Raw genomic sequence first — 21,013 nt, forward strand, 5'->3', positions numbered from 1 at the left:
AAAAATTGTCCCTTTAAACAGTCATAAGTAATTATGCTAGTCCCACAATCTTTAGAAACGCTTTCGCTTTTTATGCTCTCATCTTGCCTTTCCTCAAGTTCTCTGTCACTTGACAGGTAGATGCTGACTGGTGACAGCAAAGGAGCCACAGAAACGGAAAACATTTCTGTTTAATGTGGCTGGAACAATGACATAGTCTTTCTAACACTTTGACATCCCTCACTGGCTGACATTCTGCTTTAGAAAAAAAATCCCTGTCAACTGGAGTAACTGACACATGGACTGTAAATCATGAGATTCAGATCATCATATAATCCACTGAATGCTTAAGTGCATTGTAAATGACAAGAGGCACATGAGTGTCAACACAATGGAGCACTGAAAGTGTGACCAAGTGTGATGCTTTGAACGTTATTTACTCTTGTATATTTCTATTTTGCTTAAGTCATTCTCAAGAAGAAATGAAAAACTGAAATCAGAAAATGAGAGGTGAGGGGGAAGAGAGAGGAAAGAAGAAAGAAACGCAGAAAGAGAAAGAAAATAAAGAAAAAAGAAAGAGAAAAAGGGAGAAAGAAGGAAGAAAGAAATAAATTGAGGGAGGGGGGAAGAGAAGGAGAGAAGGAAACAGAGAGGGAGAAAGGAACAAAATATGTGGTTTGTCATGTATTCCAAGAGGGTCATTTAGCAGTTGTACAATGTCCAGCACTTATAAATCTCTCAAGTACTGTAGCTGGGTAAAATAAATCTCCCATCTCTTTGGGGAAATTACAATAGCTGGAAATGCTGGTAGTAGGGGAGAATTTTATGTGATGCCACAAATGGATTCAGAGACATTGATGATCAGGCAGCACTTGGTGAATACAATCAAATACCTACTTAACATAGGCATAGCTCTGCAGTCTATAGATGGAATAAACCTATCAGTGCTGCCTGTCTGGACAGTGAGAATGCACAGTGGTTTTGCTTTTAACTATACTTGTACCCATAGGGTACAAGAATGTTCAAGTCTTCTGAGTCAGGGAACAGCTCTTGAAGAGGTCATTTCCCTTTAATTTAGTAGTAAAAACAGAGTCTTTGGGACTGTCTAGAAATTATGAAATGACAGAAAGGGCTGAAATGGAGAATAGACAGTATATCACCAGTAAGAGCAGAAAGAAAATGTGACATTCAAAAGCTACCAGAGTCAAAGCCAAATGCTTCTTTGCTTTTCTTTATAGTGACAGAAAGCATCCTAGTATCATATCCACAAAAATAACGTGCTAAACTGAAAGCCACTGCACTATAGCACACACTGAGGTGCTACCTAAGCTAACTAACAGGGGGAAATAAAAGAAAACCAAAGAAACTGCTTTCTTTTTAAACATTCGGTTTGTGGCTGAAGACCTTCTCCCCTTGTGACTTGAATCATCATCTTCCTCTGCTACCTACAGAAGTGCACAACAGTTAAGCTTCTAGTTTGGATAGCAGAATCAAGATGGAATGAACCTCAGTCTTTGATGTTTATTGAAATCTCTGTTTATTCAAGACACATTAATGATTCCTAGTGTCAATTATGGATAGTACATTTCTTCATCCGTCCTAAAACACAGAAAGGAGACCATATCTTCCAGATAAATGTAGTAGATTAATTAATCTCCTAGATGAATGGGAATATAAATAATTTTCATGTGAATTCTGAGGCAATGAATAAATAATTACTGAAATGCACAATGGGAGTTGAACAGGGAAGGAGGAGAACTGCAAGACCTAAGCCACTTTCACTGTGTGACTCAGTTTATCCATTTGCAAAAGGAGAGCAATTATATGTTCCACATAATGGTTGAGAACTTAAATTCACAAATGTTTGCAAAGCCTCTCAGGATCTTTAGTTGAAATGAGGAGCAGAAGTGAAAAGATTTTTTTTTTTTTTTTTTAATGCAGATTTTTATCCAAAAAGAGTTTGAAACTAATGGATTTTACTAAAAATCTCATAGAGGGATTTTTCTCCTTCCCTGTGCTACAGCTTTGTCATTTGGCTACCTCTAAACTATTTTAAAGTTTGAATTCTGAAAATAAAACATTTTGAATGGCTTAAAAAAAAGTTAATATTCTAACAGCTCCCTAGCAATGCAGGTAAGAGCCTATAAGGCTTTCTGTTATAAACCTGGATTTTCAGGCTTAATTTATCAGCTTTTTAAAATCCTATTCGGTTAAAACTTGTCATACAAGCTGTCAACCCATAGTTCATATTTTTTTTCTGCAAGAAAATGGTTTAAATACTTGAGAAAATTTTTAGATACAAACCAATCCCCATAATAGAACTTTTTGTTGGTTTATTTGTTTTTCTGATCAGATGAAGATAGAAATGCTGTCAGAGATGCATGCCACAATGCACATCAAGTTATTACTATGATGCGTTCTAGAAATTTAAGGGGTAAAATCTGTGTAAAACGGCACACAGATGTCTAGTACCCCTCTTGTCTGATGGGTGAATGGTAGATTAATGAAAAGATTAATGAAGTAGGCTTGCAGCCTCTTAATGTGGATTTTACAGGATGGTAGTTAAAAAGATTGTGTTTAGTTACTGGAAAGACTGATTGCAACCTGCAGTACTGAAGCCACATGAATCATTGCATTAGCATACAGAATTGAGACAACAAGCGATTTTAAAGGTACTTAAAATCATTTCTTGATTGATTAAGTTCTTCTCTGGAGCAAGAACATTTTGCTTAATGTCAATGAATATGAAAAGCACAGTCTCATTCCTCAACAGCTACTTAGTCCTCTCTTTTCCTTACTCCACCATGCAGCTATACAGCAACTGTTAATGCTGTGTTTTCTGAGTGCCAGAAACCACTTGAGGACCACCAGCTTTTGCTGTGCCATTACTAAGACAGAAGATCTCCTAAACAGTACTTTGCTATTCAGAGTAAATGGAATACTGCTCTATTAACAAGACTGTAGAAACACTGCAGTACATGTTGGCATCTTGGCAATAGATCTAGGTCAAATCTTTCACAATAGTCAGTGTAGGAAATCAAGCTACAGTCAGCTGCCCTCTTCTGAAAAGATCCAACAAAGAGTGGTGACATTATCCTTTCTGCACTCCCAGTAGAATCACAGCTATGTTCTGACCTTGTTTGCTTCAGCTGAACAGAGCCTGTGGACCCTTTCACTGATGATGCTTGTCCCATGATCAGTCTAATCCGCAGGTTGGAATGAAGATTTCCAAAACACAGAGGGGAGAGAAGCTTTGACGCTACTACATACACAGCTATTTACAAATGAATGTTTGTGTGCACGTGCGTACGTATGTTGATCCAGTCAAAGGCAGTGAACACTCAACCTTCCTTCCTTTCTGTTAGACTGCTCAACTGCAAAGAGCTCCTCTCTTGCCCTTCCATGTAGGTTATGCTTTTATTTCCTTGGTTTTGTTTTTGTCAGTGAACACGCACAGACTGCAAGGTTCAGAAGGCAGGTAGGGAGGTGGAGGGTGGGGAGTAAGCAGCACATGAATGTTGATTTCACAAGGGTAGTTGGGTATTCATTAGAAACATATTTATAGCCACTCCCAATGAACACGCTGATTAAATTGGTCACACATTTGTTGCTGCTGTATGCTAAACACGCTGTAGAGTTTTACTGAATACCTATCAGTTAAATCCCAAACAGCGTTCTGCTTGAATTGAACCTAAGTTCTTAACCATATGCTTCATGCTAAAATGTTAATTGGAAATATTTATGGTACTGAATCGTGGATAACTATTTGTTTTCCATGCATAACAATTAGTTCACTTATTTCTTATTTAAATTATATTTTGTAACATAAGAAATTAGGGAGAATGCCTTTTTAATCACTTTTCCAATGCTAAGGTTTTTATTACACATTTCTTCTCAGATTTGCAGAACCAATGGAGATTAGGGACAGGGTTGACTCAGTGAGACCTGAATAGGAAGGATGATTTTCTCCTTCCATCCAAGGGTGGAGTGCCTGTACATCTATCCAACATAGCCTCTCATGGCCTATGGCCTTGGGCAATGATGTTGGTTGCTTTCCTCTCATCCCCTATTCTCCCTAATGCAGCTGTGTTTGAAGTTTTGTAAAACCCCTATAACTCTTTGAAACAGCATGAAACAAAAATATTTCAGAACTTCACTGAAATTGGGATGGCAATTACACTGTAAATAGCTGGTAAGAGGCAGTTTGGTGCTGAAATAGCAATATCAGATTTGTTCTGATATTTACTTAAAAGAAATTGTTTTCTAACAGATAGAGCTGTCTCATCTCATGCATTTATTTAAATAATTTCCCTGTAACTCATTATGGAAACACCATTTTGTTAGTTTGCTGTCTAGAATTCATGCAGTTTTAAATGGATTTTAATGATGCACTCCAGATTTTTCCATTCTAGTTTACCACACAAATTAAATGTATTTCAAACAAGAAAAGACAGATATTGCCTTACGCCTTCCCTCTCCCCCAGTTATAGTTAAAATGCCTGTAACATCTTTTGTACTAGCAAGGCTTTGCAAAGAAATTGTAGTGGGAGAAAAATCCAGCCTGGATCTGTGAGTAGTGATTCACATTCAGCTTGTGAATATGACAGTTTTTGTCTGTCTAATATTTGGTATAATTGTTTGGAACTGTGCAACACAGATGCTATGAAAGCAGAGTTCTTGCAGTTACACAAAGTTGCACTAAAGGTACAAAACAGTGAAGGATTAGTCCCTCTGTCTAAAGCATAGAAGATTTGTTAGATTAATCTATGTTTTCAGTGTACTTCTTACTCTGTGAAAACGTTGCCAAAATCTCTCATTGCATAATTTAAACTCTCTAAGCCAAATTAAAATATCATCCATTACAAACTCTGAAAACTTTTTAGCTTTCTTAGATCTACCCAATTAATCTCAGAAATATCTTGGGAGTATAACTTCCACTGAAATGTATTCGCTGAAATGAATAACATCCAAATAGTAACTTTTAACCTGGAATTACAAAGAACTCCTTTCCAAACTATATTTTTCTTCACTATATTCAGCTGAGACTTCATAAGCTTCAGTCAGACAACATGCATATTTTCTGGCTTTGCTTTAATATTATTCTATGTCCTTGTGCTTTCAGAGCATGGCATTAATGCATTCTTTTTACTTTTTCAGACATCCCTGTTTTCCACAATGTCACAATTATTACCATTAATTATTATTTCATTTATTATTTTATCTAAATCAATAAGTGTAATTTTGTTGGTGGATGAATCACTAGCATGTACTGATTTATTTGTCCTGAATTGCTATTTTTTGTCCGTACTCTCTCAGCCTTGAACTATAGTTAAGAATTGATTGCCTTTGCCTATTGCTGATGAAAGTAATTGTTCAACTGTCTATTCTCAGCATTTGCTGGTGTATATTAATTCCACCTGTATGCTGACAACCTCTGAGCTTTGTAGTTTCACTCTCCTTACCTTTTTCTGTTCTCCCATTGTCCCCTTGTGCAGGAATGAAAGCAGTAGTTCCATGCAGCCTGCTTTCCTCACATACATTATTCCACTATACATTATTCCACTGAGAGAGACAACCTGCTTACGTGATTATCCCTGAGAATCTGGGTAAATTCTTAGCTCACAAAACAGTCATGTCATTTGCACATATGCATAGACATATGAACATAATAGAAGAAAAACAAAAGAAGGCTTTTTTATTAGCAAGAGTATTTGTTGAATTACAAGGTTTGTGTATTCACGTATTTTCTGTGCTGCTATGCGTAATCATACTACATGATTGCAGGACAAACGATACCACTGAAAAATCATATCCTTTTCCTTTCACCACAGTCTGATGTTTTTGTTTGTACTAGGTTTGCATGGCAAGGTTTTGGTAGCTGTGGGGCTACGAGGTGGTTTCTGTGAGAAGCTGCTAGAAGCTTCCCTCTTGTCTGATAGTGCCAATGCCAGATGGCTCCAAGACGGACCCACTGCTGGCCAAGGCTAAGCCCGTCAGTGAGAGTGGTAGCAGCCCTGGGATAATATAGTAAAAAGCTGGGGAAAAAACCTGCACAATTCCAGCTGGAGAGAGCAGTTAGAATATGTGAGAGAAAAAGCTCCACAGACACCAAGATCAGCGCAGAAGGAGGGGAGGAGGTACTTCAGGCACAGGAGCAGAGATTCCCACGCAGCCTGTGGTGCAGACCATGGTGAAGCAGCTGTCCCCCTGCAGCCTATGGAGGTCCATGGGGGAGCAGATCTCCACCTGCAGGCACTAGAGGACCCCATTCAGAGCAGGGATGTACCTGAAAGAGGCTGTGGCCCCGTGGGAATCCTGTACTGGAGCAGGCTTCTGGCAGGACCAGTGGCCCTGTGCAGACAGGAGCCCACACTGGAGCAGGTTTGCTGCAGGACTTGTGACCCTATGGAAGGGACCCATGCTGGAGCAGCCTGTTCCTGAAGGACTGCACCCCATGGAAGGGATCCACGCTGGAGCAGCCTGTTCCTGAAGGGCTGCACTCATGGAAAGGACTCATGTTGGAGCAGTCTGTTCCCAAAGGACTGCACCCCATGTAAAGGGCCTATGTTGGAGCAGTTCATGGAAGGCTGTCTCCTGTGGAAGGAACCACATGCTGGAGCAGGGGAAGAGTGTGAGGAGTCACTGAGGAAGGAGCAGCAGAAACATCATGTGGTGAACTGACCACAACCCCCATTCCATGTTCCCCTGCGCTGCTGGAGGGAGGAGGTTGAGAAAATCAGGAGTCAAGTTAAGCCCAGGAAGAAGGGAGGGGTGGAGGGAAGATGTTTTAAGATTTAGTTTCTGTTTCTTCTTATTGTATTCTGTTTTATTGGTAATAAATCAAATTAATTTTTCATAAGTCAACTCTGTTTTGCCCATGACAGTACTTGGTGAGTGATCTCTCCCTGTCCTTATCATAACCCACAAGCCTTCCATTATATTTTCTCTCCCCTGTCCAGCTGAGGAGGTGGAGTGATAGAGAGGCTTTGGTGGGCTCCTGGAATCCAGCCAGGGTTAACACAGCACATTGCTATCATTAAGAAGCTTAGAGTCATGTAGTTATGAATAAATCTTTTTTCTCCCTCCCTTCTTTCCTCTGCCCATCCATCCCTCCCTCTCTCATTTCCAGAAGTTTCTCTCCCTTCTGCACAGAAGAAAAAAAATAAATACACAGACCATAAAATCTGTGTTATCTACACTAAAGACACAACTCCTGCACATTTACTTATTTATCATTGTCCTGGGTTCAGCAGCAGCAGTCATTTTTTCTCCTTCTTAGTAGCTTTGCAGCGCTGTGATTTTGATTTTCGGCATGGGAACAGCACTGATAACACTGATGTTTTTAGTTACTGCTCAAATGTTTACTCTGACCAAGGACTCTCTGAGTCTCATGCTCTGCCAGGGAGGAGGGGAAGCCGGGAGGAAGCAGGGACAGGACACCTGACCCAAACTAGCCAAAGAGGTATTCCATACCACAGCATGTCATGCCGGGGGATGTAACTGGGAGTTACCCGAAAAGGCTAGTTCACTGCTGGGTGGGGGCAAGGTATTGGTCAATGGGTCGTGAGATGTTGTATTCTCTTCCATTGTTATTTTATTTATCATTATTATTATTGGTGGTAGCAGTAGTGATTTGTGTTATACTTTAGTTACTAAACTGTTCTTATCTCAACCTGTGGGAGTTACATTCTTTCAATTCTGCTTCTCATCTCTCCAGGAGTGGGGGGAGGAAGGGGGGGAGTGAGTGAACGAGCTGCCTGGTTGGGTTTAAACCACGACAATCATTAAATGTCATTAGGTTAAAGCTTATGACCTCATGGCGAATCTGTAATTTGTGAGATCAGATTGGATCTCTTCCATGTTCGGAGTAGCCATCCAGATAAGTACACAAATCTAATTCTCTTCAACTTCCAAAAACATCCAGGTGCATATACCACATACTTAGAGACTGAGCATAAATATTATCCTTAGTGTAAAAATATATTTGTTTCAGAACAGCAATTTTGTTCCCTCACTAAAGAAACACAAAATTTACTACTTTTTTTAACCAACATTGTATAATATTTTTTTAAATTTTTGAAGTATGTTTCAAATTTTTAAAATCAACTGTTTCAACTGAACATGAAAAAATCCATGTTAAGGGATGTACCACAGTTAATAATGGGCTGTGAGATGTTTTGTTTTGTGTTGTCAATATTGCAAGCCAGAGGCTAAAAATTGATTGTTTTTCAAGGTACGAGAGAACAGAGAAACTATCCCAAATACATATGATTTTTATTTGAACAACCACAAAAATGTTTTAAAAATTTCAGTTATATTTTGCCTTATTGCAAAATAATTGCTTTTTAAGTGCAACACATTCCGTATCTACAATCATGCTATGTAATTAAGGGCCAAATCCCACAGTCTTTACAGAAGGCATATAGTGCTCATAAACAACAGATAGACTTCATTATTGTTAGCTTTGAACCAATGCTCAGAGAGCCACTGCACTGCTAATCCTGCGCCATTGAGATCAGAGGATAAACTTCCTTCTGTAAAGATTTCCCAAGCAATGATTAACATGCACTGTGATGACCAGGCTCCGTTCAGTTTGACTTACCAAAAACAAAGGAAACCACCCCAAAAAGCAAAACCAAATCAAATCAAACCAAAAACCAACCTCCCCCCCACAAAAAAACTCCAACCCCCTCAAAACCCCTCCCCTACAAAAAAAAAAAAAACAAAACCTCAAAATGAAGTAAAACCAAAAGCCAAACAAAATCCAAATATCTAAAGCCCAGTTCATCTGATAAAAAGAGTAAGGACTGTATAACAAAAAGTAGAAAAAATTAAGTATATCTAAACTAAATAACCTTGAGTACATCCTTATCCAAAATGTCCTTATCCAGGGCATTTCTGGAGACAGAAATGGAATTTCAGGATATGGTGGTAAAGGAAGTACTTTATTCAGTGAGAGTTATTAAGGAAGGAGGAAAAGAATATAGAAAAAGGAAAATAAACTAAAAAGAAAACAAGGAAGGAGAAAAAATATATAAAAAGGAAAATAAAGAAAATAGAGAAGGACAAAGGCATTCCCAATTCTTTTGACCTTATAACAGAATATCAACGCACATTTATTCACAGCTGAGACTTGAAAGTAAACCATGCCATGCATGGCAGAAAGACGGAAACAGCAATCCCTGTGAGTCTAATCTGGGAAAAATATTCTCTTGACACCATATCTGCCAGCTGGTTTATCCATGCTCGTGTGTGTGTGGAAGCACTGCCACCAGAGATACCAGTCCCAGATGTGGTCAATCTATAGGGCTTCAGCAAAATTGCTAAAAGGAAAACCAAACAAACAAAATAACCTTTCAGATGCATACATAAACCCCCAAATTATTAAAAAGTGAGAACCCTTTTTTTCCACAAAAGTTCTAAATCTCAATTTAAGTACAATACAAAGAGTGCAAAGAGTGATCCAATCCCCCTTCAAACCTTCTTTGATACACTGAACAATTCTGTGGCAGGGGAAGAGATAGATTTGACATATAAAGGGAGATCTGTTAAGCAAAGCCTGTCCTCATTATCAGCCCAGAAAAAGTATCCTTCAGAATAATACATTTAGTGAAGGTAAAGTTCTTGTGGACTTGACACCAGTGAAGCTGAGAAACCTTAGACAGAAGCATAAAAAAATGTGGTTTTCCAATGATAAAAAGAAATTCTGGGAAATGGAGAAGTGAGATATCTCTAGGAAGAAACAGAGCAAGGGAGATACAGAGGCACATGCTGATCGAAAGGAGCAGTGTTGGGCTTTTCTTTACAGAAGATGTGGTTCAGGCAGGTAGCCAGGCCGCTGGGAAGGAAAAGGGCATAAAGTGCACAAGCTACATTTCCCATGAGGCTCCAAAGGAGCTCAGCCAGCACAAATGGACATCAAGCTGGCACAGAACATTGAATTTCTATTTTCCCAATGGAAAAAAACAAGTAATTTTACCAAAATCAGTATTTTCAGGTGAATAAATGGAGTAGAGTAGAAAAGAAGAGGATGCAGAAGCCAGTGGGAAAGGGTTATTTGTTTCCCTGGACTTTGCTTATTTACCTTGGCAGGTAAATAAGGCTGTAGAGATCAATGAGGTCACCCTTAGCCTCCTTTTTCTCTAAACTAGACAAATATGATGTCCTCAGCTGTTCCTCGCTAGACATTCCTTCCAGTCCTGTCACCAGCTCTGTTGTCCTCATTTGCATGCATTCAAGGATCTTCATATCCTTCTGAAATCATGGGGCCCAAACCTGCACATAGGACTTTGGAAGACGCCACACAAACACTGAATACAGCAGGATAATTATGTCTTTTGACCAGTTGCTTACGCTGTTTGGTGCACCCCAGAATTCAGTTTGCTCTTCTGGGGGCCAGGGCACGCTGCTGACTAATATTGAGCCTGTTATCGACCAGCACCCTGAGATCCTTTTCTGTTAGACTGCTCTCCAGCCACTCCTCTCCCAGATAGTACAGTGTTAAGCTTGAGGAAGAGGAAGTACATCTGGGTTTGCAATCCAAATTCAGAGCAGGCTTCATCTTTATTTAGAAATTATTAATAATCTGAAAAAATACCTCGGGTATACCATGGAGAGAGATTTCTCTTGATTGCAAGCTACAGTACTAGCTGCAGGACAAAAAAAAAAATTGATTTAGATCTGGTCATATCCTTCCCTGAGACTTTTCCATTAATCCTGCTTCATTCCATAGTGGAAAGACTGATCAATAGCAACCTTATATAAGCTGTTATTCAGCACAGCTGTTGAAGTCCCAATGTGCTTCATATTCTGCATGCTTCAAAATGGGACAGTAGAGTTTTATGAGAAAGATTTGGTCATGGAGTTTTCAAGACTGGTTGTCAGCTGAGTTGTGGTAACTATCTTTGTGTATCCTCAAAGTCTGTTGCAGGTACGAAGCAAAACACACAAAGATTCTTTAAGTTAATGTTTTTACCTCTCCTGACAGGGTGAGATGAGTTCTATAGCAAAGGAAGTCTTTGATCTGGCTTCAGAGAACCAGGATTATTCTAAGGCAACATTTCCCTTTAAAAGATAACATATGCTACTACTTTTTGTGTGCATTTCCGAAACTCTTAAAGTGGTTTTGAGCTGCATAAGCATCAGTACATAGGTGCATTTGCAATGACCTAAGCTGTCATGCCTGTCCTTCAGATGCCCTTCCAGTAAGGAACAGTTTTCTATTTTATCTTACAGCTCTGTGTGTTCTTACATATTCTTACAGATACCATGTGTGGTATCTCATATATTCCATGGCATTTCAAACATTAATAGATTCCTGTCTTTAAGTAACCGTGTTGAGCTTTTAAAGGCTGAAATTCATAAAAATGTGAAAAAAGGCTATGATCAAAGTGTTGTTTTCTTCCTTCCTTTGGGATTATTCCCTCTCATGATGCACTGATGAAGTGGAGGAATGCCTAACACCTAAGAAGAAAGGTGCTACAGAGGGATATGAAAAGATATTTAGTGTGATGTCTGCAAACTTTGTCTGCAAGAATTTAAAAGACAGCAAACAGCAACTCAATGCACTTCGGGCTTCTGTAGCTGGGTATCTTAGGGGCTTGGGATTTTTTTTCACAGAGTGAAAAAAGCCATGTTACCTCTTTTTTTAGAAAAGTGCCATGTATTTATCATTATGAAAACACAGGGAAAAATAAATTTAGTGTTCCTCGAACAATATCTGTAAAACTGCTGGTCTAATACTGCAGTGCTTTGCTCTACGTCTAGTGATGTGTATATGTGCAAAGCAGGACAAATATCAACCAGCTCAGAATGGCTGTATTTTACACCCATGTAGCAATGACTCTGCATCAGTGTGAATGACAATCAAGGCAAAAACCAGAATCTATTCCCATAAATAATCATAGAGGCTTAAAATTCAGTCTGTCCTTGGAAGAAAACAACTGCACTGCAGAGAAGTCTGTTCAATAATACAGAACAATTTTAAATGAGCATTTATCCCTTCCTCAGAAGCAGGTGATTTAAAGACTCCACTATTGTAAAATAAATGTTGGGCTTAATAGACTGTGAGTTTTCTTTAATTAAGTGCTTTAAAAAATTATATATGAGATAAATAAACAAAATAAGAAATAGATTTAAGGCTTGTGTTTGTGCAGTAATTATTTTTTCCTGGTTTATAAAAATATCTGAGATATTAAATTTTGAATTAAAAGGTTAAATTTTATTTCTACTTATTTTTGTAAATGTACTTCTAATACATACACATGTACATTATAAGTACATATGTGCACATTTCTTTCTATTTCTAAATATTTCATTTTTATTTTTGACTATTATCAACATTTTATTCTATGTAACTTCAGCAAAAATGATCAAAACTATATACAGTTTTGCTCACTTTAAAATCTGTGGGCTGGAATATCTTGACCATTTCTAAAGTATTTTCCCAAAGTGGATTTGAAAGGAGATGTGTGAATCAAGCAGCCCATTTCACTTCAGTAAAGAAACATTTTTTAAATGAGAACAGTTAACTGAAAAATTCCTAGCCAGTTTTATTTAATTAGATTTTCCTCTTGTGCCCAGAATCCACTTGCTACTGTTATCCAGTTTAAAAAAGAAAATGTAACATTTAAAACAGAGAGAAGAGAAAGTCTCTCTCCTTTGCCTGAAGATACCGTTCAGACTCTTGTTTACCCTTGGCTGTCTGCAGGAAAATGGAAAAGATTTCCAGAGGTGGAATGATTAAGGACATATTGAGAGGAAATAGACAAATATACTAGGCTCATCAAATGACAATTTCCATCCTCTGGATCTATCTCCACTAGGATGCTTTCACTACTGAGGATGAAAACTTCTAAAGTTGCTCCAACTGGGACACTTGCCTAAGCCAAGAGGAACATGGCATAACATGAAACATAAGGAAAACATAAACATCAACACCACCCCAAACTCATTTGAGTGTTAAGTCTAGCAGACAGAACACTGAAGATCACAAGATAAGTACGAAAACCTCATCTCCAAGCACCAAGATGCCAGAAGGAGGAGTACACAGCTGAAAGAAGCTGTTGAATGTGTGATGGAAAACTGGTAAATTGACAAATTGTGTTCATCTTACATATGCTTGATTCTAGTATTTATTTGGTTAATATAGTTGATTTAAAGTTTGGATTTGCTTGAAAAAAGATTATCTATGTCACAAAACCTTTTTGTGTTTTCAATATTTGTTGTCATTCTGTGTTAGAATAAAATCAAAACCTCCTTCCCTTTCTATGATAGATCAAAGGTATAAGGCCATGACCTCCTAAGTAACTATTTTAATTCACTGACTGGAGACTGCAAAATAGCTGAAATATACATTATATTCACCCAACGTTAGGTGAGATGCATATGACATTATCTGACTTCCCTTTGGGAGCTAATTGATTTTTTGTAATTAAATAATTATTAGACAAGAAGAGTCATAGGTAGGTGAGAAACTTGGGATAGAATAATTCATGTTCATATTACTTCTCTGATATTCAGTCTGAAAATGAGTTATTAACTGTTCAAAAAAAGGGAATCTCTCACACCTAAGATATTATAACACAGACTAAGAAAATTTTGCTGAACCACGTAAATATTTTATATTTTTCTTATCCTGAGGATGTTTTCCAATCTACTGGTTCCAACAAAGTACTTACAATTCTTGAAACTATTTCATGTTACACAAATTACAAATATTTCTTCTCAAATATCAATTCTGAAATTTCTTTTATATTCTGTGATTATTTTTTTTTTGAAATATCAAATACTTCTTTGAAGATTTTTAGCACAACAAAAATCAATATTTATGTACAACACTAAAAATGAGTAAAATAATAATGACAAAATCTGTAGACTAAAGGATGTTGTCTATTTTAAGTAGACTTTTTTTTTCAGGAATAGATGAAGATATTTCTCAATGATCATATCTTGAATTACAACAAGGATTTAGAAATTATGACAGAGTAATTTAATGCAGAAGGAAACAAGCAAGGGTTTACTTGTACTTGTAAATGCATGCTGAATTAACAAATAACTTATATTTCTTTGAAAATTTTCAAATTTACAGATGTAGTATCAATCATCCACAGAAGAAGAGGAATATAGTGTTTTTTAAAGTGGCATAGATTTGAATAGGTAGAACACACACATGCTCATAAACTGTAGCTTGACATCAGTGCCAATGGAAGTTAAAGAGCAAGAAAGCGGTAGTCATACTTTTTATACTGAGTTTGCAGGAAGCTTTTATTCTACCGCACTTGCCTTCAGAGTTTAACCCTCAAAAAGCCAAGTGGTATCAGACTATTCAGTACTGAGTAGAAAGAACAGATATTGTCCATTTTCCTTTAGTTCAGTTTTCTGAAGCAATAAGGCAGTAATTTAAATATCTGCCTTTCTATCTACCAGTTTAGACCCAAATAGTTTGAAATAATTTACAAAAAACATATAGTTTTACGCAGCTAAATATATTTCCATATTTGAAAAATCATGGCAGCTAGGTGAAGTTCCAAATGACTGGAAAAAGGGTAATATAACCCCCATTTTCAAAAAGGGGAAAATGGATGACTCATGGAATTACAGACCAGTCAGTCCCACCTCTGTGACTGGCAAAATCTTGGAGCAGATTCTCCTGGAAGGCATGCTAAGGCACATGAAAAACAAGGAGGTGCTTGGTGACAGCCAGCATGGCTTCACTAAGGGGAAATCCTGCCTGACCAATTTGGTGGCCTTCTATGGTTGGGCTACAAAATTGATGGACAGGGGCAGAGCAGTTGACGTTATCTACCTGGACTTGTGCAAAGCGTTCGACACTGTCCCACATGACATCCTTGTCTCTAAATTGGAGAGACATCAATTTGATGGGTGGACCACTTGGTGGATAAAGAACTGGCTGGATGGCCGCATGCAAAGAGTTGTGGTCAATGGCTCGATGTATGGCTGGAGACCAGTAATGAGTGGTGTCCCTCAGGGATCGGTGTTGGGACCAGTTTTGCTCAACATCTTTGTCAGTGACATGGACAGTGGGATTGAGTGTGCCCTCAGCAAGTTTGCCGATGACACCAAGCTGTGTGGTTTGGTGGATGCACTGGAGGGAAGGAGTGCCATCCAGAGGGACCTCGACACACTTGTGAGGTAGGCTGATACCAACCTGATGAAGTTTAACCATGCCAAGTGCAAGGTCCTACACCTGGGTCAGAGCAATCCCAGGCACAGCTACAGGTTGGGCAGAGAAGAGATTCAGAGCAGCCCTGCAGAGAAGGACTTGGGGGTGTTGGTCGATGAGAAAATGAACATGAGCTGGTTTCAGTGTGCGCTCACAGCCTAGAAAGCCAACTGTAGCCTGGGATGCATCCAAAGGAACGTGACCAGCAGATCAAAGAAGGTGATCCTGCCCCTCTACTCTGCTCTCGTGAGACCTCACTTGGAGTATTGTGTGCAGTTCTGGTGTCCTCAACAGAAAAAGGACATGGAACTGTTGGAACAAGTCCAGAGGAGGGCCACGAGGATGATCAGGGGACTGGAGCACCTCCCGTACAAAGACAGGCTGAGAAAGTTGGGGCTGTTCAGCCTGGAGAAGAGAAGGCTGTGTGGAGACCTCTTAGCAGCCTTCCAGTATCTGAAGGGGGCTATAGGGATGCTGCGAATGGACTATGCATTAGAGACTGTAGTGATAGGACAAGAGGTAAAGGGTTCAAACTTACACAGGGGAAGTTTAGATTGGATCTAAGGAAGAAATTCTTTACTGAGAGGGTGGTGAGGCACTGGAATGGGTTGCCCAGGGAAGTTGTGAATGCTCCATCCTTGGCGGTGTTCAAGGCGAGGTTGGATGAGGCCTTGTGTGACATGGTTTAGTGTGGGGTGTCCCTGCCCATGGCAGGGGGGTTGGAACTAGATGATCTTAAGGTCCTTTCCAACCCTAACTATTCTATGATTCTATGATTTACTTAAAATATGGTTTATTTGCTTTTTAGCACATATCCTTTTCATACTGTTTTGTATTCTTTTCTACATCCTGACTAGACCAGATTCCTGCACTGTGCACTAAGGCTTACTTCTCTCTTCTACCTATTCCTCATCTACAGTCACTCCCCAGCAATGCTGACAGGGAATATTTTCCTTTCCTAGCCTAGCAGGAGATGTGCTGCACCTCCCATTCCTCCCTTCCTTCTGCTAATGACCAGGAAGTGAGACAAGCAAGATTGACAGTCTCTGAAGCACGGAAAGTGCCATCTGTGCTTTGTAGATTGAAAATCTTATTAGTTTTGCTTCCAGCCAAGTTGTGCATATGGAGCAGAGCAACCAGGGTAAAGAAAAGTGCAGCTGGGGGTGTGGGGGTAGGACCAGGAAGGAACAACTTGGTAAAAATACAGATAAAGAAGAAATACTAGGAGGTAAAAGTAGGTCGTAGAGAGGGAGATTACAGTATCCCAATTCACCCTTCCACCCATATCCCAAGGTAATGTTTAATCTAGATATACAGAAAGAATTAGGCCTTGAAGTCTCACCACTGACTGATAATACCCAGCTGACCATACCATCCACAAAATATACTGATGAGTTGTTTGGGTGGTTTAGCTGCAAGAGGCACGTCAAGGTTTGCTCTTGTTTTCTACCATGGAAGAAAGTATCATCTTGCTACCTACCTGCTCCCCAGGGCTGTAAGCTGGCACTGTATTCTGCCTTTCTGGGGTATGTCCGATATGATGTCCAAGCAGGAAAAGGCTCCTGTTGTAGGTATATTTTGCACAGGAGCCTAGTACAGCTTGGGTAGCAAACTAAACCACATTCTTCAGCTTCTTCGGGCTAAGCTTCAGTACCTCAGGAGATCATAGTGAGTACCAACCCTTTTTTTCTGCACCTTTGCCTTTCTTCTTCATCAGCATGTCTTGTCTTGAGCTTCCTGTTTGATTCACTCAAGTCCCTGCCAATCTGCATGAAATGTATTCACATTTGTCCTCAGGTTTTGCAATGCTGGTGACCAAATCCCTTCAGCACTCCAGTCATACTGCCTTTAACAGGTGTAATCAAGAATGTACAGCTTCCTGCTCTGGTAATCTCCTTCTGCATGAGGTGCAGAGGCAGGGGCTCATCACATTGCTTTCCCAGCAACACTTTTCCTTGCCTGCTTGCCTTAAAGACATCTCAAAAGTATGTCAGAGACAGGGCAGAAGCAGTCAGGACACAATGTGCCCTTGCTGTGCTTAACTCTGACAGATTCTTCAGCAACCCATTGCCAGCTGGTGTAAACTAAATCAGCCCCACAGCCATCACAATTTTGCAGAGACTGGAAGCAGGCTGAAGAATCAGGAAAGCCGCAATCCAAATGCACTAGCTAAAAAAAAAACAAAACCAAGTCGGTATTAGAGATGGAACCAGGCTGTTCTGTGCTAAAATTGAATTTCTCCCCAAAGCTCTATCTTTCTCTGTATATTTCTTATGGGCTCATAACTGTCATCACAATTACGCTTCCACTGCTTTGCAATGCATATGCTAATACTTCCTTTGCAAGCATACCTGATAATCCTGGTAGAGCCTCGCAGCCTCAAAGCTGGCTTTATATGTTCATTCTCATTTATATTTTTCCCTTAATCCTTAAATTTCCTTTCTCTATTCTTCTTAGAAGTCAAATAAAACTGCAAAATTTTAAAGCTTATATCCCTCTTTCTCCTTCCTTGTGTTTTAAACTGAACAGATGAAACAAATATTCTCACATACACATAAATGCTTATCTCCTATCTTGGGAGCATCAATTATGACTTCATAGCTCTTTATCCAGCTCTTACACATCTTTCCCTCCGTCACCAAACCTAATATGCAACCACTAGACAATGTCACCACAGGTTAACAGTGAAAAATGGCGATTGTTGTTGAATATTGTATAGATAAGCTCAAAGTTTCTAACATCCACTGCCTCAATAATTTTGTTAAATTCACAGATTGAGTACAAAACCATCAACATGAGGTAACCTATGGAGCATGAAAATAGTATGCTCTGCTTCATGGCAGACTGAAGAGGCTTATAATGCAAATATTGTAAATGTTCTCAGTGTCATTAAGATGAAGGAGGCTGCTGAGGCAGGAAGCAGTCTTTTCTCAGATCCAAGGATGTTGCGTTCAATTTTGTTGAATGGAGTGTGGCACATTTGATTAGTTCTTCAAGGTTGATCTCATGATTACAGTAATATCTGCATTAACAACAACAAAAGAAAATGAAATCAGACAGCCTGTCTAGTCTTTAATTTCTGCCTACCAGTTCAACTCACATTCCTGGTTGTCTATGAACTCAGTTTAAATAGGATAGGTGGAGCACAAGCTCATTCATGCCAATCTTGACTGTAACCTCATTAGCAGAACAGCTGCAAGGCCCAACAGATAGACAGAAGCACCAATCAGTGTATTGCTGGAATGCCCTCCGGCCAGCAGGAAAACCATTTGAATCAGGAGGGACTGATTAAGAAACTCAGTAGTACCACAGACTCTGAAAAGTTTCTAGAGAGGCAGGTGAAAGATCCCACTTCCCACATTTGGGAAGCTCAGCAGGCTCCTGAGTATGCTTTGTGCTTTCTCAGGGATGCGACTTATGTAATAAGGAGCTTCTTGGAGAGTTTAGTATTTCCTGAGGGATATAAGCATTGTGTGGGAGCATCCTGTTAATGGAGACCTCTGGGCAGAGGTTACATGCCCTGAAATTCAAGAAATTTGAAGGATAAGGTAGGTAGTTGTGATTCATTGCCAACAGTATAAGAGTTTTAGGTGAATCCATGGACTAGGAAATGTTTGTAACTGGGTTGCTCATAACTTTGTCTGAAATACTTGAGGGAAAATGCAAATAGATGCTTTTTAATCTGTTTTTACTTTATGTTGACCTGCACAAAGGAGCTGTGGTTCAGAACCTATACTGTAGGTTTGCGCAACCTGATTACAAAGTAGAGTAAAATGCTGCCCAAACATGATACAGGACACAGTATGCATCTGGACGTTTCCAGTCAATTCAGCTGGACAGAATATCTGTATTTGACTGCACTTATCCGCACAGACACACCTTTTACTGCCTAGATCTGACCAAATTACAATTTAGAAATGATTTAAGGGAGCCTGAATCAAGCCTAAAGTAATAATTATCTCTGCTGTGATTAATGAGAACCCAGTATTTTAGGACCTGGCAGTATTCAATCACCAATCAAAACTGCATCAGACATTTATTCCTATGAATACAAATACAGGGAGGCCTGGCTTCCCAGCTGGTGCAAATTGGCTTGGCCCCATTGACTTAATGTAAATGGACTTTAACTAAGCCAGCTGAGGAACTGGCTCAGAAATCTTCAGCACACCCAAAACATAGAACTTGTTTTACCAGCAGAGGAAGAAAAAGATGTCCAGGTTAAAGATAAGTATATATTAAAAAATGGGTATACTGCCCACTTGGGCTGTGTTCTGTGAAGCCCACTGCAGGAACACATACTCCAGCACACAAATCACCAAAGGATATTCATATTCTCTGTGTGTTTCTTTGTGTAAGCACCAGCTGCAAAAACACATAATGTAGAAAGATGGTTTTGCACACGTGTTGTTCAAAGCTGCAGTCTTACGTGATTATTGTGGTTTTAGTGGTAAATCTCTGAAACAGTCTGCCTCACCACCAACTCTGCTCGCTTACAAAGGGAAAATGTATGCGTAAGGCAGAGGCCCCAGACAGATGTAAAGCTGATCATCCTTCCTCCCAGTGAGCTCTAGGGGGTTGGTGCCTTTTCTCCCTAAGAGGCAATGCTTTCTTTTACCACTCCACTCACCAAGACAATACAGTCATTATACCAAGATGCAGCAGGTGCTATATGGAAAGGAGACAAATTAGACTCTTTCTAGGGGCATAAGAAAGAGTGCTCTCTGGGATAAAACTCTTCCTTTATGTAGGGCAGGGAGACTGCAGCTGTGCTGAAACAGGGACTGTAAGTTGAGCAGGTGGTAGAAGACATTTTCTTGTACCCTTTTCACCAAGATCCACAAACAGCTCAGAGAACATCATCCTTGGTAAATAGTTAAGATAAAAACATCAGCATCCATTTCTTTTGCTTTATTTTTTTAAATTGTAAATACTGCTAAGTGTGACCATTAAGCAGCAAAAGCCTGTAGCTCTTTTTCCCACCTATCATCTGTCTTTCTTCCTGTCAATCCTCTCCCCTTCCCCTCACCGCGCTGCTACAGGCAGAGCTATTTTGCAGGTAGATTGGAAGCTTTGAAGTTTTGACTCAGAAAGCTGATTATATAAATGTTAGTATATCTTCGGCTTTAAAGCAGGTGGATCATCTTGGAGCATTTTACTAATTTTTCAGAAGGGTTTATACTGTTCTTTTTTCAGAGGGGATTTTTCTGAGATTATAAAGAGAAAAGATGAGTCCAGAAAGCAAATGAAACTATCAATAAAAGCACTTTTGATGCAGGTGGTATACTGTGGCAGGATGTCATATTCAGATCTAGATTGCACCCATGCATTTGCTATAAATATAAATTTTGGTAATGTTGTGAATAGTAAGTAATTGAAGTTTTTTCCCCCTATTGTGCATGGAAGAATAGCAATATGAATAAAATTTCTTAAGAGATTTTATCCATATTCCTAAAAGGAAATGATAATAAATGTGAATATCTTCCCTTGATAAATGTGTGGAAAGCAAAGGAGGATATTTTTCTTTTTTTAATCACTGTGTTGGAGTGCATTATTTGTTTGGCTTGATTTTTATGGAAATATCCATTTTGTTGTACTCTCCAGTGGCATGATGATGCCTGTTTTTTGAGGTGAGGAATTTGGTTCTGAATGTAATATTCTCCACAAACTGTACAGAAGTTTTTAATGAAAAAATGTGTTTTGAAAGAACTGTCATTACTTAGATCTTTTCTAGTGTGTTTGAAAGCTTCTGCTAGCTCTCATGTTTGCTGTCTCCTGGAAGGATTATAATGTATTGGAAAGATGCAATCTATATGGAAATACCTTTTAAATACTTTTAATAACCCGGATGCT

The sequence above is a fragment of the Psittacula echo genome (genome assembly GCF_963264785.1).
Source record: "Psittacula echo genome assembly, chromosome: 3".
Taxonomy (NCBI): Eukaryota; Metazoa; Chordata; class Aves; order Psittaciformes; family Psittacidae; genus Psittacula; species Psittacula echo.